Genomic DNA, 25,085 nt, shown 5'->3' with positions numbered 1-25,085 from the left:
ATTTCTTGACAGTTTTGATTAAAATAATTTTACTTTTAATATAGGGTAGTTCTAATGAGCTACAATATAAAAATAATTATTTATAGTTGTTTTTTATTCTTCTTTTCAGGGTTTAGGGCTTTAGTACCTGTTTCAGTCATAGACATATAATACAAGATATATTGACTGCTGCAATACAGTCGCGTTCCCCCAGTGCTACAAACAAAACTGACACAAAGCAGTCCCTGCATCTATGCCTAATGGGCCAAGTTTATCGACCACGTGATCTTCTCATTGGTCTTTTAGGTCATGTGGTCGATAAACCTGGCAAGTTAGAAAAAGGTGTAGACTGCTTTGCGTCAGTTTTCTCTGTTCGCTCCCTTCAATCAGCTCCCAGCAATCTAAGTATAGCGAGGGAGCTCCATTTAACATTATTTTTTACCGCTCCTGTTGCTTTTCTATTATTTGATGTTATTATCGCCTCAATAAGTTCTTGTATTGTTTGTATGGTCAATTCCATTAAACTTCTGTTATTCTTTTATTTTCCATGTAACTGTTGGGGTTATACAAGAGATTGTCAAAGTATTCAAAGCGTCCATTATTTTTCGTTGAGTGGGGATTACATTTTCTGTTCTATTTTCTATTCATTTGTTTTATCCTTTTGCAAGCAAAAATTATATGCTTAAGATATTTCTGAAAATAATACAACAGAGACTATACAAAAATAGGAGCAAGAGCAGAACTTTATTGATTTATTGATTTTCAGAATCTTTATTGATTTTCAGAAGGCATTCGATAGAGTGCAACGTTAAATATTAAAAATTACGAAGAGAAAAGGATTTTGAAAATTATCTAATAGTTGAAATATACGTAATATAATTACAATGTACTAAAATCAGGGAGTAACTCTTATGATTGAAAAAATTGAAAAGAAAAATATTGGTGTTTAAATTGGAGTTAGATAGGGATGCGTGTTGTCTTTATTATATTGTTATTTAATATTTACAGAAAGCTATTTTTGCGGAGACATTAGATATCAGAGAAAGAATACGGTGTAGCAATAAGCGGAAAAATATCAAATAACCAAAGATTCGCTAATGACACCGTAATTTTAGCTGACAGTCTATAATCACTATTACACTTAGTAAATAAAGCAAATAAAATGAAGTATAATACATTTTTATAAATAAATGTGAACATGAATATGTTCATAATTATTACAAAGTGACATTATTAAAAATAGCTAAAGAAGGGAAAGAAGTACAAAAATATCAAGATTGTCCTATATTCCTTACATTCTTTAAGATTTCCAAAGTACATCTTCTTTCATTTAGTACATTTATTTTCTTGGCCTCCACCTCTTAGGTATTTCCACAGTACGTCAACACTGTTCAAAAATTTTAACCTCAAAATTGGATACCGTGAAATTAGTGTTAAAGGATAATATTGGTGTTGCGAAAACAGAGTAATAAAACGTTTTGTTACTGCAGTAGTATTATGTAGCAAATATGTAGACTTTTGTCTTACATACACATATACACAGACATATACACACATACACACACAAGATCTGTTCTAAATCGTATTCATTTTACAAATTCCCAATCGTCAATAGAACCACGTGTAAGCCAAACAGGGTCGTACTGATGAACGACTTATGTATCATATGATTTTTAAAAATATTTACTTTTGAAACTGTTAGTGTAAGAATTTCTTGAAATTTGATCATTATATCACAATTAAACTAAACTCTAAAAAATAAGACGACTAGTAAATAACTTAACAATAACTATAACATAAATATAACACAATATATTAACTTAAAAATCAACACGATACAATTTGAATTTAAAATGCTGGCAAGTTTGGATCTGTAAGATGATAATCTGTCTGACTAAAGGTAATAAATTATATTTAGTAGCCTCTTGACGAATGAGACGGCGAATATCAACACGTGCTCATGTTTACTGATGGGAATTTGGTAAACGAATGTACTTTAATTAGTGTTTTAAGCGCTCCAGGCAAAATAAAATTTGGCACCCTTTTATACAAGAAAATACAATTTTCATACAAATTATTAAAAAAAAAAGAAATAGTGAAAAAAGCACAACAACATAAAAATTACACAATAAAAAACTGTGTAACTATTTATTTAAAAAATAATACAACAGTTATTCAGGTACTTAACAAGTGATGTAACATAACATATGGAATATTATAACGAGCGCTTTTGACCTTTTGAAAGTATGTTATGTTATTTCTGTTGCATGCGTGTGACATATAAGAGTTTTTGTAATGCTATTTGTCAAAAATTATATATCATAATATACACTCAACGGCACTATGGCATTAATGAAAACTTAATTTATGTGTCCGGACAAACTGATTTTAATAATGAATGTTTCCTCTACGTGCTCGAATTACTGCCTGAATATTGTTAAACCTCAAATGAAAAATGTCCTGTTAAGGAATCACATTCCTCTAAAAGGGCTTCTTGTAACTGATTTAAAGTTAAACGGACAGGAACATGACTTCTTATCGTTCGCCCAAGCATGTCCCAAACATGTTCGATTGGATTTGCGTCTAATCTCAATACTGGCCAATCCATTAAAGGAATGTTTACTTCATTTAAAAACTGTTGAGTGATTCTCGCACTGTGAGCCTTGGCATTATCATGCATTAGAACAAAGTCATTTCCAACAAAACCAGCATAAGGCACAACAAAATCTTGCAGAATTTCACGGCTGCTATGGAGCCCCTCCATGTACTGGACGCTCATGTGGTCGCCATACTCTTCCACGGCCATCTGGAGACCGCAAGGTAAACCTGGAGTCGTCGGTAAATAAAACGTGCCTCCAATTATTTAGAGTAAAATGATTATGGTTTCTGGCAAACTGAAGCCGCGCAACTTAATGGCGCCTGAGAAGTAGTAGGCCTGTTGCAGGTCTGTGACTGCTTAAATTTGCTTCTCAAAGTCTTCTTTTAATTGTTCCTTTACTTAAGTTAGTATTCGGACGTACTGAAGTTGATTTCGAAATTGGACAGCCATGTCCAGTAAATTTTGTAAAATAATGAAGCGATTATTACGGGCACTAGTTCTTCGTTGGGGACCGGTTCCAGATCGTCTAATGTAAGCTCAGGTTGCCAAGAAACGTGTAAAAATACGGTACTAGTGGATACTTGACACCTTTGAGCAAAATATCGTTCAATTCAACTTCAAATTGTGTCTGACACTTGATTTGACTTAACAGTTTAATCACATCAACAAAAAAAAAAAAGAATAACAATAGAATATCAACAGCTACCCTTTGCACTTTTGAAAGTCATAAAAATAGTGGATTCCTTATGTCTGATTTTTTATGCATTTTTTTTCGGATAAGCACTTAAGAATTATTTAAAATTACTTAACACAGTTTGGTTCGTGTGTTTACGTTATTATAATATTAAAAGTTTAAAAAGTGCTTCTTTTTTCGTGCGGTGAGTGTATATAACTATAAATTTGTCTAGGTTATTTATAAACCAGTATATAATTATTTATATAAATAATATTACAATTATTCAATCAATGTCTCATGATGATTGACTTTTTCATATTCAGAAATATAAAAACAAATTTTTTTAAAATAGAAGAGGTATGGGACGGCATGAATTTTCTCATCGTTATAAGAATCAGTGAAGAAGCGATACAAAAAAAGTTATCCTCTAGGCTAATAAATAGGAGGATCGATTGCAAAAGCTTCAAACAAAAACTGGGACCAATGATTAATCTTTCTTTAAAGTTAAAAACAATCAACAACTTGACTCTATCACACCAATTATCCTAACTCTAATAGAAGATATCCAACTCATAAAACAGAACTAAAAAATGCAATGCAAAAACTCCAATACAATAGGAAAACCAAAAAATACAAATGAATCAGTTGGACAATTGCCTTGGTGAATTACCATATGACAATAGCACTGACCATTGACTATGGAAGGCTACTAAGAAACTGAAAAGATCCAACATGCATAACATGCAATTAAAAATGCATATGGTAGCTGGCTCAGAGATGACCTTAAGGAACTGACTAATATTTGACAAGACGAAATGGAAATTCAACTTGTTACTGCTAAAGAAGTTCAAAACAAGATAAATGAAAATATTAGTCATAGAAAAGCGCTGGATTCTATCTGGTAACAAGAAAAATATTAAAACAGCTTCTAAAAAGCTACAGTAAATAACACTCACTTAATGAATGCATCATTCAGATTTAAGCATGTGCAAGCATTCAGATTTACTGGAAAGTTGTGGAAGTCTTAATGATAGCAAAACCAGATAAACCAAAAAATGAAGTTTCTTCCTACAGACCTATTTTTCTGTTGCCTATACTATGAAAACTATTTGAAACACTATGGCTAGTTGGAGAAGACCATGAAGAAGCTGTAAGGAAACTGCAGAATTCGGTGAATAAAATTATTCATTGGACAAAAAAAAATGACGAATTTAAATTAATAGTTTAAAATCAGTGCATGTCAACTTCATCTATAAAAGAAAGTTAACATTTTTGAAACAGTTATTAGAATAGATAACATTCATTTTCCTGTGGTAGATTCTGTAAAATGCCTGGGTTTGGGTTTACATTTGGATAAGACAATGCATTGAAAAGTTCTCATTAAACAGAAGAGAAAAGTCGATGCTTAAAAGAAATTTCAAACTATCCATTGATAATAAACTACTTATCAGTAAACTACACCACCGCAAAAGTAATATTGAAATAATAGAGAGGTTTTAGAATAAGGTACTATGACCAACGTTGATGCACCATGGTACATAAAAACAGCTTCATCCATCGAGATCTGAAGATGGAGATAGTAGTACACATAATTGCCAAATTAGCAGCAGACATAAACAAGGACTACTTCAACATGTGAATATTGAGGTCATCCAATTTCTAGATAACACAAATATAGAAACATGGCGCAAGAGGGTAAAACCCTTCGAGTTAGTGAAGTGGAAATAGTTAGATAACCCCATACTAGTCACATTATGAACAAAATTCAAACTAATTAAAAAACCAACAAACTGTAAAAACTCTTACTAAAAATTTACATAATGGCCAAGAACTAAATAAAAGTAACAACTATAACATTGATCAGAAATAGATGAATCTAAATAATCTTATATGACAATTACAGTATCTTTTAATATATTTTTAGCAATTTTTTTAGCGAGAAAATTAATTACTGATGAATTAGTAAAATTTCCGAATAAAGAATATTTGAATAATCAATTTGTAGATTGAATTACCAATAAATCAACCCTATTGTTTTAAAAACAAAATATTGAGTCATAGTTTAAAATGCCAGTTGGTAATTCCGATTTCTTTCCTAGGTGGTGATAGAAATTTAAATTTAAAGCGAAATGCGCAAAATTTCGGGCCAATACTTTTTAAATGCATTCATTTTTTTCGAATCCTGAGAAAACTAATAAGTATTTTTGAAAAAGATTACATTATTACCGAGGGCAGAAAGTCCCTGGAAACTTCTAAGTTACAGGGGTGAAAAAGAATAGAAAATTAAGTGTGATTTTTAATTTCAAATAAATCATTCAAAAGAAACTTTTTGTTTATTCTAAGGGACTTTCGGCCCTCGTTAATAATGTAGTCTTTCATTCTGTGTTTAAATTTTTCAAAAATATTTATTAGTTTTTTCAGGATTCGAAAAAAATGAATGCATTTAAAAAATCATTGGCCTGAAATTTTACCTACGCTCTTAAACTTACATAAAGCTTTAAATTATTTTGCTTATTAAATCTTTCCTTAAAATTACAGGAACCAATAAGTATTAATTATATTATTATGTAATTATTATTATTAACTATTAATTAAATATATCGTTTCAAGAACGAAATATAATTGAAATCTCAGTTTGTAGTTCAGTTTTCTTTCCTAGGTGGCGCTAGGAGCTATCCTGTTTAATGTATTTATTTTATTTAATTTTATTTACTTTTAATTAATTTTATTTTATTTCAAGTACCTTCACCTAAAAACTATTCGGATATTATTAAAAGTTTAACAGCAAAAAAAACGCAATTTCACACATATCAGATAAAACAGGGCCGTGAACTTCGAGTGGTTATCCGCAATAGTCACCCCTCAACAGAAATTATGATATTAAAAGGGCACTCGAAGAACTAGGACATTCAGTCAAAAATATCTCCAACATAAAACGAAAAGAGGATAAAAAGCAACTACCACCTTTTCATGTAAAATTGGTTGTTAATGCAAACAATAAAGACATTTATAAAGTCAATAAATTACCTAACTCAATAGTTGAAGTTGAACCACCACATCCCAAAAGAGAAATTCCGCAATGCCACAGGTGTCAACATTTCAGACACACTCACAAATATTGCAACAGAATGCCTCGATGCGTAAAATGTACAACCAATCACTTGTCATCCGAATGTCCAAACTCAATACGAATTAAAGATGTGAAGTGTACACATTGCCAAGAGAATCATCCTGCCAACTACAGATGCTGTTTGGTCTACAAAGAGCTCCAAAGAAAACAATTTCCAAAGTTGAGGGAGAAAATACAATCTCATTGCCCGCCAAGTTCCTCAAATACTCATCGCCCATTTGTTACATATGCAAACGCTGTGGAGGGACCAAATCATACTATCGCATCTGTCTCAAATACTACACAGGAAAAACTGAATGCAACAGAAACAAGTAACAGTCTAGAACTAATGGTCCAAAAACTTATGGAGAGAATGGATAAAATGTTCGACCTTCTCATAACGATGTTATCAAAACTTAATGTTCAACGCTAAAATTAAAATTGGATATTGGAACGCAAACGGCCTTACAAACCATAGTGGGAAAAGGTTATGGTGGAACTGCGTTAATCATTAGAAGTAACATAAAACATCACGAAATAAATAAAGTGTGTGAAATCAACAATCAGGCAACCTCTATAACTTGACTACAATTTCTACTGGGCAATCAACCTACTGGCCTACAGATAGAAATATAATACCCGATCTCATCGATTTTGGTATCATAAAAGGAATAAGTAAAAACTTTTTAGATATTAAACCTTTCTTTGACCTTTCGTCGGACCATTCCCCCATATTTATTGATGTGATGGAACATGTATATAATATAAATAAATACCCCATGTTTTCAAATCATAAAACAAATTGGAGTCTGTTCAGATTTAATATTCAAAATGCAATTAACTTAAATCTTCCTCTTAAAACAAATGAAAATATTGAGGAAGCAGTTCATCACCTTACATCAATCATTCAATAGGCATCTTGGAAAGCAACTCCAAATCTAAATCAGAGTAATAATTGTGAACCATATCCACATCATATAAAAATATTAACCAACGAAAAGAGAAAACTAAGAAAACAGTGGCCAACTTCTAGATTTCCTGAAAACAAAACTGAACTGAATAGGACTACTCGTTTGCTTAAAAGAGAACTACACAAATACAAAGATCAAGGCATAAATGAATTTCTTGAAAGTCTCAATGCAACGGACGACACAAATTACTCTATTGCATTTAAAAAATCATTGGCCTGCAATTTTTCGCCTACGCTCTTATACTAACATAAAGCTTTAAATTATTTTGCTTATCAAATCTTTCCTTAAAATTTATATCGTTTCAAGAACAAAATATAATTGAAATCTCAGTTTATTTTACTTAATTTTAATTAATTTTATTTCATTTTACCTAATTTTATTTAATTTTTGTTTAATTATATTTAATTTTAATTTCATTAAATTTGATTTGCATTTATTTAAATGCTTACAAACTATTGGCCCCTTGCATGTTTAATCTACTATTAATTTTACTATTTTACTAAGATATGTTTTTAAATGATTTTCCCTTGTTTATCTTTTGCAATATTTCTTCGATCATCCATTCTTTATTCTTTTTTATTTCTATTGGACGTATTTCTTCTTTTTATAGCGTAATTATTATGTTCTTTAAAATATGCCAATCTTTTCCTATATTTTTTTAAAAGACGTCGGTGTCTATGATTGATAGCTTCTGGTTTACTAAGTCTTTAACATGTTTGTCTTTAGGCAAATGCCGACATTTAGTTATATAAACTGTTTTATTTTCTATCATTTTTAAAATCTTGAATCCAAAATTTAGATTTTCCACGACAGGATTGTGGTCGGAGCCAACGTGAATACTGGGGTATGTCTTAATACCATGAAAAAAATTTCTAAATGAATAGGTATCAGATGATTATAACATCTATTTGCTTTCAGAAGATATTTGTTTTTACTATATTGCAGGAACTGTCAAGTATCGAAGCTACGCAGTGAAAGCTTAGACAAAGTGTTTGTTATGATGACATTTTCTCCTTGACAGAATTGTGTTATTGCTCTCCTTGCTAATTGTGTTTCCTCAAACTATACTTACCAATAACATTTTCGACTGTACTTTTACCTATGTTGGCGTTAAACTACCAAAACACGTATTTCAAGAGGTCTTTTAGTTCTTTATAAAACTTTTTTTTTTATATCTTTAATTAAAGATCTTCTTGTCATCATTTAGTGAACACTCTTCCAGATTGTCCATTTATCATATATATTAAGGAATATTCTCTTTAGTAACTCCAAACGTTAAAAAAATTGGATATGTACAAAATTTCGTGACTGACCAATATTTATGCTATAATTATTTTTATTTAAAACCATCGCTGACTCTTAAACTATTCCGTCGGTTTCTTTAATAATAAATCCATGCTACCAAGGAAAAGGTCTCTAAATTATCAATTTTTTTGTTTGGCCGTCACGTTACTAAACAATTTAGTGTCCTCGTGCTTCGATCGCTACGCTACCATCACCTAGTGTATCAAAAACCCAGATTTTCTTAAGTAACTGCTGTTTCGTGTGAGCAGCTTCCTTGAATAGCGGATTTAATACCTTTTTAACTGGTAGGTAGGTACCAGCGCGCACGAGTTACCGTTCATATTAATAATATAGTTGTAACCGACTGTAAGTATAATATACGTAGTGAGTATGTACATTTTTAAGTAAAATTAATCAGTGATGCTGTTAGTTATCATAACCGACAGTGATGATAGCTTTATTTTTTTAAATCATGTTTGTTTATTAATTAAGTAAATTATTGAAATTGCCCATCCTCTCATTTTTATTTTCTGCGCCTTCTTGTATTGTTTATAATAGGTTGATGTGTGATTTTTCTTTAGATGATTTGCAAGTGCTGCAAGTAAAAAAATAAAGGTATACAATGATTCCTAAAATCTGCACCTGCAAGAATCCTTAGCACCTTCTTTAGTACTTAAGGATTCTATCAGAGTGACAAGAACTGCCCCAAACAGTAATTCCGTACTGAATATGGTTGTAAAACCGTGAAAAATAGCACATTACATTAGAAACCAAATAAACTAAACTACGTATTATAAATTTAACACTAACTAGTTTGAAACATACTTTGTCATCATCCAAAATCATTCTAAAATTCAATATTATCTAAAAAAATTACCATTAATTTAGCGCTGTTTCCAAAAATTCTACTATCTCAACTAAAAAGTTTTGATTTTTTCTATTTAGTTTTATGTTTTTTTATCTAGAAATCAGTTTTTAGTTTTAAGAATAACATTTTCTACTTTAAATTGTAGATTATGTTGATTTGCGTAAGTATTAATACGAGTTGTATCAACTGAAAAATATTCACACTTTAAGAAATAAGTCTAGTGAAACAGATCATTTTAATGCATAAGGAAGAGAGTAGATCATAATAAAGACCCTAGAGAAATTACATGTTCCTATATATATATTTAGGGATTCTACAGTATTCACTGCCTTCCCTCGCTCAACCGTTTCCATCTCTCTCTGTTGTTCCATTCTCCATCGTTCAGTCCTCTCTTACTCATGGCGTCGTCTACTTCGTTCCTCCAGGATTTTCGGGGTCGTCCTCTTTTCCTCCTTCCTATAGGGCTCCATTCGGTTATTTTCTTTATCCATCTGCTGTCGCTAGTTCTTCTTACATGTCCATACCACTTTAGTCTTTTTTGTTCTATATATGTTAGTATGTCTGTTTCTATTGATGTTCTTTGCTTTATTTCGTCATTACTTCTCCTATCCATTTTTGTTACTCTGCAGCATCTTCGCAGGCATTCCATCTCTGTTGCTACTATCTTACTGCTGGTTTTCTTGTTTATAATCCAATTTTCAGCCCCATATGTCATAATACTTCGCACTAATGTTTTATAAATCTGCGTTTTTGTCTTCATATTTAGGTGTCTATCCCACCATACTGAGTTAAGTTGTCGGATTGCTGTTCTTGTTTGTCCTAATCTTTGAATATTTTGTAACAATGTTTTCTCCGATTTAAACATAGTTGAACATTACATGTTCAACTATGTTTAAATCGGAGGAAACATTGTTACAAAATATTGCCTGTTTTCTATTTGATAAATTTAAATCAATCAAGAGCAGTTCCCCATATTCCATATTCATACATTTTATTAAAAAATAACTTTTATACGAGACACAATCAAATGCCGTGGATCCACCAGACGCTGTTAATAAAAAAAGTTTCCCTCCGAAGCAATTTATGTCTCTCACAATTTCGGGAATAGCTTGTGTGGTGCTGATTTTTTTTTCTAAAGCCATATTCATTACAGTGAAGTATTTTGTTTTGTATTGTATATTCTTCTAAACTAACGTTCAGAATGCTTTCAATTTTTTTTTGAAGATGAGAATTATAGGATTGGAACGATGGAGAATGGAACAACAGAGAGAGATGGAAACGGTTGAGCGAGGGAAGGCAGTGAATACAGTAGAATCCCTAAATATATATATATATAGAATTATAGGGATGAGGCAATAATTTCGAATTTAAACATTAGTAGTACTTGTGTTTCTTTAAATATATCGGGACAAGATTCTTCAGCCAGATGAATATTAATAAGTATAAATAATTTATTGATTAAAATATCGAATATTTCAACGATTAGTTTTTTGTTTAAGGAATAAACATTAGTGAATTTTGAGATTTTTAATTCATTGAGGTTTGAGTGCAGTGCAATTGATAAGTTTTAGAAACAAAGAGAAACATACAAATAAAAAATGCAAGGCTTTATTTTCGTCGGTACAGTCAAACTAATATATAATATCTTCATCTACTAAAGTAAAAGAAAGATTAAAATTGTTTGCACAAATATTGGATGAACTTACCATTTACTCATATCAGGTGTAGATGAATCGGTAAAATTAAGTATAAACAAAACGAATTCATGAAACCAAATAATAAGCATTTGTTTATGAATAATAAAATACGTTGAACATCTTATCACCTAGCTCATGTGTTCAGAGGACATAGCTGTTTTGGTTCACTGCGGCATAATATATTAAACTAGATACTTCTATTATGTTTTTTTAAACAAGTGCATGTTTTGAGTGCCTAGAAATTTCACATTATCCGACACAAGTTGTATGATCTTTTGAATACGGTAATGACTAAACTAAGTATTCTTTAAGTTTTCTTACAAGTTTGTAAGAAAGCATATTGCCCTATCTATAAAGTGAAGTGAACTTTTGGTTAAGCATTTAATATGGTTTGAAGTAGAATCAGTTTTGGATACGCTGTAAATTTGAAATATTGGTTAGCTTGTCTTTAGATATTGACGTGAAGACAAGGAAAAGTAAGCACTTGTAAAATCTACGCTTTGTGATTCCGAATCACTCTGCATTTCATACCACCACTGGTCGTAATAGTAGGTTTCGAAAATGCTGCCAACTTAAGTTAGACTGTAGTCGATACTAGTATTAAATTCGCCATAAAAGTCATAAATAGCAGAGATAAAAATTAATACACGGACAGTGATCAATGCAGAAAACTAATAAAGATTATCTTGCCTTACTAGAGTGCTGTCGTCTTTAAAAACTATTAATAAATTAAATAAATAACACATATTTATAAATATATCTCTTCAATATATAAAAATAGCTTTGAATAAAATAACATCATATATCCAACATCCATTATCCAATAACATCCATAGTTTTCTATTTCTTTCTTGTTGTTACCATAAACTTTCTCCTCAAGAACTTTCCTATATTTTTTAAAATGCAGTTAAGCTAATCACCATCCAACACCAGCTAACCATAGCAGAGCTTTAAGTATTTTTGCACGTTAATATAATAACATTCCTTGTATCGGCATCATTTAATTACCGAACCGGAAACCTGACGACGCATAGTAAATTGTAGTATGTAAAAGCGATCGTCCGAAGTGGAATACATTGATTGAGAGTGAGTCTATTATTTATTTCTTTTTACCTAAATTGAAATTGCCTCACATATGCAACCTATTCAACATTTAACTAATAAAGAGTTTAAATAAGAGTAAAATTTGGTATCACATATATGAAAATTAACAAGAAAGACCGATCAGAGAAATAGTTAAAAAAACTACATCACACCTGTCAGCCACAAGATATAGTAAAAGAGCCACAAAGAAGAGGACGAAAAAAGTTATTTAAGCTGATAAGAAACTAAAGTGAAGAAATAAAAAATCCTCTAGATATATTCATCCTTCCGTTCAGACAAGACAAAGATAGTAAGAAAATCTTTAGAATAACTAAAATATTGAGCATGACTTGAATTCCAACCACTAAGGAGTTTAAGGTTAGAACTACAATACAAAATATGCCAGACCTATGGTAATACCTGGAAATATTGTAATAAGGAACCAAGATGTGTCAAATGAACTGTGCGAGAAACCACTTAAAGAGGAACCAAAATACATCCATTGTGGTGAAAATTATCTTACAAACTACTAAAAAGTACAAAAGCTGAGAAATCAGACGACAAATAAAGCTAGTGCTCCACAACCCCCAAAAAGGGTCAATGAGGAGGAAAAACCAGAGGTGCAAAGCCACTGAAAATGCAAAAATATAGTTATGCAGTAAATAAATGCAAAACAATAGCAACAATAACTGGAAACCGAAAATTGAAATTGAAAATGATTTTAGAAAAACTTATCAAGATAAACTCAGCTTGCAACATCTCGCGAAAGGAGCTATATCAAAAATTAGAAATGGCTAAGCAACTACGAATCATGGAATGCAATGCCAATGGAATATTAAAACATTAGAATTAGCTGCAAGTCCTAGATATAGAAGTTGATTTGTGTCTCCTGTCTGAAACACAATTTATTAAACAATCTTTCATAAAATTTAGGGGATATAAGGTATACAAAACTATATATCCTTATAATGCAGCAAAAGGGAGCAGCGCAATAATAATAAAAGACAACATTTAACATTGTGAGAAGCTAAAATATGCAACAGAACACATACAAGCAACTACAGTATGTGTTAAACTGTAACGTTATAAACGTCACATCTTTATTAATTTATATTTAAATAATTATTTTATTTTAATTTCTTTATTAACTTATTAATTCCTTAACCTTCAGTTTCTTTTTTACTACTTTTTTCTTCAAAAAAAAAGGTGGCGCCCTCTCTTTTTATGTCCGGTAGAATAAATATTCGCCTCTCTCTTTCTGTTCGGTAGACTAAATATTCTGTTCTATGTTGACAGAAGAGCTATTTCCGTCATAGACTTACGTTCTATGGCTTCTGTGCTATACTTCATTGCAGTCACTCCACCCCTGTTTGTCAATCAGCTTTCAATCGTGGTGGGATATATTTTTTTGTCTGTAGTTGAAATTTATAAAAGAAGGAAAAAATTCATTTTATGGTCTGCAGAAATCTTTTGGGGTGAGTACTTTCATTGTAAGCTATATTTTATAATTCTTTCAATATTCATAACCTCAGTTCTTTCAAAGCCACGTTTTCAATTTTATGCATGTAGGAATCTTACCTAACTACTTTTAATAATAATTATATTTCACTTTATCCCTGTCATCAGCTATTTGTTTACTTGTGATTTTGTAAAATAAGTGGCAAGAAAGTTAACCCCCTTTGACGTCTCTCTAATAGAGGCTGTATTATATTTTAGTTTATCTAATAATTTATGGAATAATTTGAATAATTTATGGAATTTATGGAATAATGTAGAACTAAATAACTGCAGCTGTCTTTAATACCTACTCACATACTCTGGAGGCAACAACAAGACCTAACCACATAATCTGGAGGCAATATTTAAACAGGAGCAAGCAACCAAATATATGCCATAAGTGTCAGTTCTAAATTTATTTATTATTTATTCTAAATTATTTTGTGTTATGTAAAATAGATATGATTAGTTAATTCATTGTTTTATTTGTTACCAACTGAATTTTCATTGTTTATTCATAGTTTAAGACAAGACGGATTCACACTTGAGGGACTGAGCTAGGCGAAGTATAGACGATAAGCTCCCATAGTTGATTAAGGTATTATTTTATAACAGTATTTAAATTCTCTTTGGTAGTCTTATCGTTACAAAACTCAAAACTAACTGCGAAGTTAATGTAAGCTCAATTTATATCCCCCTAAACATTCCATTAAAAAGCACAGTATCTAGAATATATAAAAAGTTTGACAAAAAATATATTATTGAAAGTGACTTAAATGCAAAGCACACCCAGTGAGGATAAAGATTGACAACAATTAAAGGAAAATGGTTACTGGCAGCCATAGAAGAACAGAAATGTGAAGCAATATCAATAGGTAGACCGACTTATTGGCTAACGGATAGAGAAACAAAATAACGGACTTAATTCACGTTAATATTATAAATAAAAAATTCGTATTAGAATAAATGATGCCCAAATACCGTATGCATTTTCCGCAAAATACTTAATGCAAGGTATCACACTTAATGCAAGACTTCGCTGAAAATTCAGCATCATCCATATACAACAAACAACTGTTAGACCAGTTGACCAGACCAGTAGACCACAACAAATAATGAGACCAGTATGGAGGTATATTTACCAACTCTGGGAATGTACCAATTCAAGTAATATCCAGATCATCCGGAGATCTTAGAATAAAGTATTAAGGAGCATAGTTGATGCTCCTTCGTACATCAGAAATATCGACCTCCACTAGGACCTTGAGATGGAAGATGTAGATAATGTTATCAAGAAGATGACAGGTAGTCACGAACAATGGCTCCATAGTCATGCAAACATCGAGGTTATCCAGCTCCTCGATAATACTGCATTATAAAGAAGACTCAAACGAAGAAAACTATTCAGTGTTAGTTAGTTAGTGTAAAGTGTTACCCACTCTAAAAGCAGAGCATAGTGCTGTGTGGTAAAATAAGAGGATACCATAGGATTAAGCTCATAGAATTTAAGTATCATTTAGTAATTTTAGTCAAAGAAGAATTGATAATTTGTCAATCGTGATTAGATTTCAGTAGTATAAATACACAGCTTGGGTCTTTAATATTAAAAAAACAATTCAGAATCTGCCATTTTCATATTATCTCTAATTCTCTGTCTTTGATCCATTACACATCAGCGGCTTAGCTTAAAGTAACAGCAGATGTCATTTAAGTGTCTCTACGGAGTGAGTAAAATTACTCTACCTACTTGTATTTAATTAAATAATAATAAATTAAATTCAATATCAATATGTTATTTTTTTTAAATTTGGATCTTAAATTATTTTATGTGCATTACAAATCATAACATGTGAGAACCAACAATCACGCAATAGAACTATTTTAAAGGATGACATGGTAACTTTTTGGACTTATTTTCCATTCTTTACCTATATATATTATATATACCTACCTATATTATTTTTATTTATTGCCTTTTAAAATATATTATACAGATAAACGCAGTAATAAATAAAATGGTTGGTAGAAATAAAACCTTAAAAGATAGAATCCTTCTACGGATATCTTTAATATATCTATAAAAGTTATATGGTCACAAAGTATTCAGTTTACTATCCATATCTACTAGTTGATTGTACGAGTAAAGTTCTCGGATTAGTTGTCCATTCAGTGGATTTATTTTATGTCTGTTTGCACCAATTTTTATTACCTTGTGTAACACACGTTTTGTTTGAGTTTGTGTGTAGAGTTAGTTTTGAAGTATACCAGGAGACAGTAGTTCTTAGGATTTTAAACTACAGCGTTTAAAGAATTTACGTATTTGTTGGAAGCTTAGTTAAAAATAAATAATCGAGCCATATAACGAGTTAAAAAAATTGGGTATCTTGGAATTAATTTAAATAGCAAATGGAACTGTGACGTAGAAGAAAAGATAAAAATGTGAATGAAATGAAAACTGTCTTTTAGCTAATTTAATGACTATTATCTCCAGTGTGTGAAATTTAAACATCGAAGTTTACCTGATCGAAAGCAGTATTCATGGTTTATGGTGCGGCATACTTGGTATTACCTTTAAACTCAGAAGAAGAGCAGAGGGATCGGAGTGCATTCGACAACCAGCATGAACGCCTACTCTTTTTATCAATGAAGAACTGTAACTATGATCTTTTATTGCCTTTTTGCTTTTATTTGTGTTTTTGAATAATGATATGAAAGGCAGACACTTATTTAATGGTAATTCTAATTTGTGTCTACTTGATATGATTTACTTTCTTTGCCCCGTTAGTTTTGTAGTTACCTGACATGTTGCTGTAATTTTTGTGAGGCTTTAATTGGATTTGATAATATTATTGCAGCATTGTCTCCATTGGAGTATAATTTGTGAGTGAAACAGTAGTGAATACCAAGTAGAGAAACTGATATGATAATCTACTAATAATTTACTAAGTCACATCTTCATAATATGTATGCAATTTTTTTTTTATTTCATATCATAATTAATTGCACGTACTGTTACGACCATTGTTACCATTTTGCAAGAAATGTACATCATTATCAAATAAACCAACATCACTCCAGGCACTGTTCGTATAGTGGAACGGTGCTATTATAGATGGATACTAGAAATAAAATAGCTTTCGTAAGAGATTATTTAACATGTCTTCTTCTTTAAGTACTGTCTTTCTTCCAAAGACTGGCAGTCATCAAGACTATGCTTACTTTCGAGATTTCTGCTATAAACAGATGATTATTGGTAGCGCTAACTATTCGTGCAAACTTTTTAAATAGAAATGTCTTATCTTTCGTATTCATCTTCTTCACCGATCTTGCACTTGCATTGTGAGATGAGATGATTAATATTTTTCTCCTTTCGTAATATATCTCATGTAGATAAGTTTCCTCTTTTTAATAGTCAGTACAAATTCATATTTTTGTTGTTTAAACATTGTGAAATTTACAATGTTGTTTAATTCAAAATCTTCTATTTTCTTCTGATATTGTTTAGTGTTCACGTTTTCATGCGGTAGTACAGCACTGACAAAACTTAACATCTAATAAGTCGTAGTTCCAGTTGACTTGATATCTCAACTACGAAATACTAGGTTCATTTTTATAAACTTTCCCCGAGGTTTTTAAATTAAGATGTTTATTTTCAGAGAATTGTCAGCTTTATCATTAAAAAAGGTATAAGTTCCCCCTCTCTATTTCTTTTTCTTCTTCTTCTTGCTCTTTATAAGCAATTCTGATTGTTCATTAATAATTAATTAATACCTCTATGGAAGGTTGTCACTCCATCTTTTGCACGGTCGTCCGATAATTCTTTTGCCGATTGGTGACTTATCTCTTGCTATTTTGATGACACGGGTCTGCTCCATTCTACTTATGTGGTTATTTCATTCTTTTTTTCTATTTTGTGTCCATTTATTTATACTCTGTACGTTACATTTTCTTCTAACTTCGTTTTCGATCTCTCAGCGCATTTCCTACAATTCTTCTCAGTACCCATCTCTGCCGTTTCCAGTAGCCTTTGCCTTGTGGCTGTGTCGGGTCTTGTTTTTGAGGCATATGTCATTATTGGTTTTATACTGGCTTTATAAATTCCTGATTTTATCCCAGTATTAATGTGTCTGTTTCGCCATATAGTGTTATTAAAACATCCTGTCAGTGTATATGCTTTTTGTACTTGATCTTTCACTTCTTTGTCCAGGTCTTCATAGCAAGACAATGTAATTCCCAGGTATTTTATTTCCATTACTTGTTCAATACTGATGCCATCAATTTCTATTTTATATCTGTTTGGTTCTTTGCTGACAACTATTGCTTTAGTTTTCTGAGATGACATTGTCATATTAAATTTTTTTGCTCTTATGTTAAATCTGTGGACCAAGTCTTTGCAGACTATCAATATAGATTTCATCTTGGGCTATCAATATTGCGTCGTCTGCGTACTGAGTATTTTTATTTCTTTGTGTCCCATTCTATATCCTCCTCCTTTGTTAACGCTTTGTGATGATCTCATTCATGATAAAAGTGAAGAACATGGGGCTCAATAAATCCACTTGTCTTATTCCGCTGCCTATTTCTATAGGTTCTGTAAGTTGTCCATCTATTCTGACTTTTATTTTGTTGTTTTGGTAGATATTTTTGATAGTTTTTATAATATTTAGGGGAACAGAAGATGGATTACATCTTTGAGTCGAACTCTGCAAAACGCTTTATTTAGGTCAATCAGGCATAGAAATGCTGGTTTAAAATACTTTAGTCATTTCTCAGTAATTTGCTTCACTCTATTTCTATTTTGTTTAATATATATATATATATATATATTATATATATATATATATATTATATATATATATATATTATATATATATATTATATATTATATATATATATATATATATATATATATATATATATATATATATATATATATATATATATATTGATATGATCCGAAAATGTATATAAAGAAAAATTAATAGAGAAAAAGAAGAAGACACAAAAATTTGTAAAATCATGTTATAGCATATTTAGGTATACATTTAATTTTATTGTGTCGTGAAGACGTGAAGTTATATGGTTTTGTGAAGAAAAGAGACTTTTTCAATTTTAGATTTACGGTAAATTTCAGACTTTTCAAATTAGGATAGGTATTTAAGATTAGTTTAAGTAAATAAAATGTTACATTGAAATTTCTCGTTTTTATTTCTCGTTATTTCTAATTTTGAGTTTTTGGTTTTAAATTTTATTTTTATTGAATATGTTGTTCTTGTTCTCATCCTGATATTAAGAAATATCATAATCTATTTTAAATACATTATTTTCTTATGTCCTTATATGAACTATACGACCTTTCCATATATAACAGTGATGGTATACAGTGGGACATGTCGTACATTATGAGTCAGTCAGTTTGTTGCGTAAAATATCAAAGTAAAAATTTATTTGAAAAATATATTTTAATAAAATATTTACCCTACAATGTCAGAATGCCATGTATACAGGTCTATTTTTCGCCCTTCTTTTTTCTAATATATATACTGTTATATATACATATATATATATATATATATATATATATATATATATATATATATATATATATATATACATATACATATACATATACATATACATATATATATATATATATATATAATATATATATATATATATATATATATATATATATAATACGAGGGGAGGTCCTTCCTGTAGTTAATCCTGCCTGATCATTTCCGATTTTATTTGAGATAGATTTTTCCAGTTTTTCTTTTAGTATTTTCCCATATATCCTGCCCATATATATTCTATCACACTAATGCCTCTGAAGTTTTCTTATTTCTTACTATCTCTCTTTTTATGTACCGACGTAATATCTGCTTTGGACTGTTCATCTGATATTTCGTTAAGATGTAGTTAACATTTTGAGTACGATTCTCTGTAGTTTCTTTGTTCCGCACTTAATGAGTTTATTTACGATATCTTATGGTCTCGTCTTATTTTTTGTTCTTTAGAGTTCTTATGGCAATCTTTACTGCTAATGACAGCTCAATTCATTTTCAATTTGGATTTTGTTGTTGTTCATATTCTGTGTATATCTCTATAAAACTGAATGGTTGTCTGTAAATAGCTTTAATATAAAATACAATTTTGCATAAAACTTAATCACGAGTTTAATAATTATCACCGAGAGTTTACTAATCTATTTTTATTTTTAATTCAGGCATACAAGTCCATTGATTGGCTTAATTATCAATTACACAGACATTTTATCGTTAATCATTAACATTGTTTCAACATGATTCACATCACAATGCCCAAAAAGGGATCGATTGATAGTTTTTCAAAGCAGCTTTTTAAAGCTGAAAGATTTCTTTCGGAATGTTAGTAATTAAAAAAGTCGTTTATCTGACTCTCTATAGATTTCTTTAGTGTTTTACCGTGTTTTTTTTTAAGATTAAACAATAATCGTTAAACTTTTTAATATCGAATAAAATATTAAAAAATAGTTAAAAAAATTTAAACTTTATTTTTATTTTAAATATACAGGGAAGATCGAAAGGAAGCAAAAATAAATTTAAGGCAAAAACATGGGTAATTATGTTCAAACTTTATTAGACAAATCCGAAACGATTAACATGGAAGACAAATTTTTCCCAACAAAATAATAAAAAAGTACATAGAACAAAAAAAGATATCGCCCATTTGGAAGACATTGACGAACAGAAATGGATACAACACTATGAGCACCTCTGTTATAACCCTAAAAGTCATCCATATTTGCTCCCAACAATAATAAAACTCTTGATATAATTTTCTCTTTTTGTTTGATTCAGTTATAGGGATTTTATGAGGTTTTTTGACTCGAATAGATACACTTTTTGCACTAGCAATTAATAGTATAGATTATACACTTATGTATGTATACACTGTATAATGTACACTTATGTATGCACTTAGGTGTATATGCATACACTTTTTTTTTTCTTTAGTATTAATTATATCAGAATATTGATATTAGTAATTTTTCTTTTATTATATCTCAATATGTAATTGGCTAAATAGCTAAGTGCTAAAGCCACAAAAAAAAAAAAAAAAAAAAATAAAACTCTAGTTTCATATACACTCCAGAGAAAAGTAAATAAGTACTAATTTTGGCACTTTTGTGTATTTATTTATCTATAATATACCTGAAAAATCATTACAGAGTATTAAGTAAATGTGTTTAAGGTTTTGGGCGTAAAGGAGAGACATCCAATGATGTCTCACCTTATTAAATTTTGGTTTAGTTTTGAAGTAGGTCTTGGGGCCAGGTTCTATCTAGTCTTCTTGTGACTGGACCATTGTTGAATAATTCCCTTACTAGCTCATTTTCATGTTTAATGGTAAGTTAATTTTGTGACTCCGGGGCTCGATGGATTTCTTCTCTGATGAAAGGAATCTTTAAGTCGTAGTGAAGTGTTTGATTACTTACGTACCATGGTGCATCCACTATCGATCTTAGCACTTTAGACTGGAATCTTTGGATAATATTCAGCGACGTTGGCTTTGCACAGCTCCATAGGTGTAGTCCATAGAACCAGATAGGTTTGAGTATGGCTTTGTATAGAAGAATTTTTGTTTTGGATGTAAAGTTTTGATTTACCAAGGATTCCAAAGAGCCAATACATTTGCCGGAATTTTAAGTCGAGCTGCCTTCTTTTGGTCTGGATATGTTTCTTCCTAGTAAGAAGTTGGTCAAGATGGAGGCCAAGATATCTAGCGTCTGTTACTGTTTGTATTCTTACATTTTCAATTCTTCTAGGTGGGCATATTTTGTGACGGTTGGTAAATGTTATTTGAGTTGATTTTTTTTTTATTTTTTTTTATTTAAAGGCAGCCGCATCAGCCATATTGGTTATTAGCGGATGAATTTAATACAGACAATAATGATTACAAATAACAAATAAATAACATACTTATATGTGGTTCAATATGTTACAGTTATTAAAAATTTCACAATATTTTCACTGGTACATTCACTAAAAATGTCCCTTATAACTGATGGAATTTTATTAGTTAGTCTTTCAGCACTATATTTGGGACACTCCGTTAATACGTGTTTCACTGTTAACAGCACGTCACAACTCGTACATTTTGGTTGAGGTTCCTTCTTCATGAGATATTCATGGGTGAGTTTGCTGTGTCCTAATCGGAGCCTGGTTAATACAACCTGAAGGAAACGGCTAGGGGCGTTGTTAGTCCATCGTCCAAAATTTGGTTTAATTTCTTTTAACTTTGAGGATTTTTCTTCCCAACATTTAGTCCAATTACATATCAGCTTTTGTTTAAAGTACGGATTGAGATCTTTTGCTAATGGTTTTATTATCGGTCTGATATTTGGGGAATTTGCTATTTCCCGAGCATTTTTATCAGCTAGTTCGTTTCCTTTAATGCCTATATGTGATGGTACCCACACGAAGACTAATGTTTTGTTTTCCAGCTGCTGCATCTTGTTTTTAATTAATTTAGCTATCGGGTTGCAAGTGTACATTTTTGACAGAATATGAAGGGAATTGATTGAGTCAGTAATAAGGAATTTATCTGGTTTGGCTGTTTGTATGTGAATTAGAGCTCTGTATATTGCATACAATTCTCCAGTTATCACAGTGGATTCTGTGGGCAATTTGAAACTTTTTATTATGTCTCTTATAACAAATAATGATCCTACACCAGAAGTTGTTTTAGATGCATCTGTGTAAACTTGGGTATATTCAGGTAAAGAAGAAAGTATTCTATTATAATTGCTTATAAATATTTGTGGATTAGTTTCAGATTTATGAAATGATGATTACAGATCCTTGTGGTGTTCCATTGTCTTGAGACTTAATACTAGAAATTTCTCCATTACTACGTACTTAAAATTTGCGTTCATGTAGAAAGTTATTCAAAAATGCCAACATGTTTCCTTGAATTCCCCTTGAAAAGTCTGCAGCTTTGTTAATATTCTGTGTCGCCATGCTAAGTCAAATGCTTTGTGGATGTCAAAGTAAACAGCTACGCATTTCTGTTTGTTACAGAAGGCTTCATTAATTTGACTTTCTAAATGTAAAACATTGTCTATAGTAGATCTCAAAGGACGAAATCCAGCTTGTTCCGGTATAAGTAAACTGTGATGTTCCAAATGCCACATAAGTCTATTATTTTCTCTAGCAGTTTGCAGGTAGAACATGTAAGTGATATTGGCCTATATGATTCTGCCGCTGTAGCCGGTTTGTTAGGTTTTAGTATAGGGATGAAAATAGCTTGTCTCCATAAGTCAGGAAATTTTTGTTTACACCAGATTGTATTAAAAAGATTCAATAGAAAGTCTAAAGCTTCGTTAGGTAACTGTTTTAAGAATATTGCGGGTATGTCATCTGGACCTGGTGATGTGTCTTTTAACATTTGGATTGTTTCTAATAGTTCTGTTTTATTAATTGGAGTATTTATATCATCGTTATTGGCTATAATTTCTATTGGATTTGCTTCTTCTTCTTCCCGATATCGTAAAAAAGTATTGCTGTAATTTTCATTTGTAGATTCTTGTCTGTATGTTTCAGCTAATTCTTCTACAATTTTATTGTTTTCATTAATTATGTTTCCATTTCGTTCTAGGTATTTTATTCCATTTTGTGTACTGACACCAGAAATCTTCTTAACTTTTTTGCATGCTGATGACATGTTTGTATTCCTGTTAATACTTTGAACGTATTTTTTCCAAGACTCTTTTTTAGATCTGGTAGTAATTAATTTTGCATATGCCCTTTTTTTCTTTGGCTCCATTAAGTTCTCATTGGTTTTATGTCTTTTGAAAGTATTTAAAGCTTTTTTACTTACACAGGACCTGATAGGGTACCTTACAAGGACCTGAAATAAGGGTAGGCGGGTGTAAAAACTGTTTAAGCCCCACTGTAAAATATTATTATACATGAATTTATTTTTATTTAAATAATTAGTTTTGAGATATATCGCTATCTACGTCAGATGAGCCAACATGTTCGAGCAGTTGTTTGGTTAATTTTTTACTTAGTCTAGTACATTTAATTTTCATATTTCGATCTTCAGCCTGGGTATGTATTTCATTTATCATTTCTATAAGAGATGGAATATGTAGGGTATAGTCTTTAGCAATGCTTAATGCATCATTACTACCGTGAGTGTTCTCTAACATGGGATTTTGATTTTCAATAAAATTGGTTATCTTTTGGGGCAATTCTTGAAATTCTAATGAGGGTTTATCTTTCGACTTCAACTTTTTCTTTGGAACTTTTGGAACAGGTGTTGGAAAGTAAGATTTTGGTTCTGAGGAATTAGTAATATCTGGTGTATCTTCTGGGCTAGGTGTTGCAATTTCAGATAAATTTCGTTTGGAGGTCTTAGGTTTAGTTATCGGAGTTGTTTGAAATTCAAAAGAAGCGGGTATGTCAGGATTGGGCTCATTAAATGTAGGAGTAATTGGTGTTTGTTCACATATCATTTTAGGGTTAGTAGTATTTGATATAGACTCACCTACATTATTGCTGTCTAAGGAATGGTTTAGAAAGGAACTTTCTTGTTGTGATCTAGTATATGAAGAAGTTGAAGTTTGGAGTTGAAGGCCGGCACATTGAGATGCAAAATATCCTGGTTGCTTGCACTTATAGCATAATGAATCTGTTGTAAGAAATATGCCATATTTTAAGTCATCATGATTAATTTCTAGTGTATCGGGAATTTGGAAACTATCTTCTGGAGGACCTGCCTTCGAAAACTAAGTATGTGACTATACGCTGGATCGGTTGCTCCAATTCGTAAGAATGTAAGGGGTAACATTAGCTGTAATCCAATGATTTTTAACTCGGTTTCCAATAAATTATGCGGAATTGTGGGACTTACGTTGGATAGAACAAGTCTTTGTGACGGAGTAACTAGCTTTAGTACTGGTATTACTGTGTTATTAATCTTAATAGAATTATGTTCTTTTAAAAATTTGTCTACAGCTGATTTACTTGATAAGTATACACAAACACGGTTGTTTGAAATCCTGGATGAAAAAATTATGTTTTTTGGATCTACAAGTGGTCCCAAGTCTAATAAATAATCTTGTAATTTGAGGCCCTCTATTGCAGAAAAGCCTCTATTGCCTGATCTTTGCTAGGAAAAGTTGTTGGTGAGTGAATCAATGCTGTGGAGTACTTTTTAGTGTTTGGTGAGTTCTCAGTCTCAATAATAACATTGCCGTTATTACTATTCATTTTGGTCGTTTTCGATTTTTCGGTTTCATCAATTCGGCTGAGTACGGATCTGTTTTATTTA

At 31.0% G+C, this 25,085-nt stretch overlaps 1 protein-coding gene across 2 annotated transcripts in view; it reads right to left on the bottom strand.

Annotated features, from left to right (window-relative positions):
• Positions 1 to 25,085, bottom strand: part of LOC140441429 (metabotropic glutamate receptor 2) — a 244,076-nt gene that overhangs the window by 6,317 nt on the left and 212,674 nt on the right. The window lies entirely within an intron of this gene.

Source organism: Diabrotica undecimpunctata, chromosome 5 (assembly GCF_040954645.1).
Source record: "Diabrotica undecimpunctata isolate CICGRU chromosome 5, icDiaUnde3, whole genome shotgun sequence".
In the NCBI taxonomy this organism is placed as follows: domain Eukaryota; kingdom Metazoa; phylum Arthropoda; class Insecta; order Coleoptera; family Chrysomelidae; genus Diabrotica; species Diabrotica undecimpunctata.
The sequence above is the reverse complement of the archived record's forward strand: the minus strand, read 5'-3'. Positions and strand labels throughout refer to the sequence as shown.